The following is an 848-nucleotide window of genomic DNA, read 5'->3' on the forward strand; positions in this document are numbered from 1 at the left end:
ATAACCCACTTAGCGCTGCTCAAGTTTCGGAGCAGTCGCTGCATGTCATGCGTGGCATGGTCGGACAGAGTCCGAGGCATCTTGGACTCGGCCCTCATGATGTGCGTGGAGTGGCACACGATCCACTGAACGATGACTGCAGGGTTAGCAGTTCTTCGTCGGATGTTGTAGATAACATCGGAGCTCCAAAGGAGCGGACAGCGAGGGTGACATCGGCCGACGCGGATTGCGTTTTTACCTTGGTCTCGCCGAGACATAAAACCTCTGTACAGAAGCGACGGTGAAGCCGTATGCTGGCTTCAAGACATCGGGCGTCGACCCTGATCCAGGGTGTGTCTACCGTAGATGATGGCGCACAGCTAAACAACCTTGTCAATGGTATAGAGAAATGGCGACGCCCGCCTTGAGGCTATGCCTGCAGTAGATGCTATTCTTGAGCTGGATGAGATATCCCTTGAAAAGTTCGGCAGTGGCTTAGAGGCAGGCGATTCGGCCGAAGTGATCATTGTACGACCGGACGAGGAGATAAACTCGACATCGCCTTTGGATGAAGTTGTCTTAAAGAGCATCAAGAGAGTGCTTAATGCACGAAGTGGATCGTCGATCCTTCGGAATTCATTGGATCCGTACTATTCTTTTGTAAAGGTATTTCAAGACGACGTCTTCAAAGACCCGCCTTCGGTTCTACCTCCGACCCGAGGTGTGCGTCATGAGATCGACCTGGTTTCGGAAACCAAATACTGCGTAACACGTCAATGGCCCCTGCACAAGGAGCTGTGCGACGTCATTCACGCCTTTTTCCGTGCGAAGCACGACGCAGGGATGGTACGTGAGAGCAAGTCTCCTCA

This window comes from Plasmopara halstedii, assembly GCF_900000015.1.
Source record: "Plasmopara halstedii genome assembly, contig: Scaffold_3060, whole genome shotgun sequence".
Lineage (NCBI taxonomy): Eukaryota > Oomycota > Peronosporomycetes > Peronosporales > Peronosporaceae > Plasmopara > Plasmopara halstedii.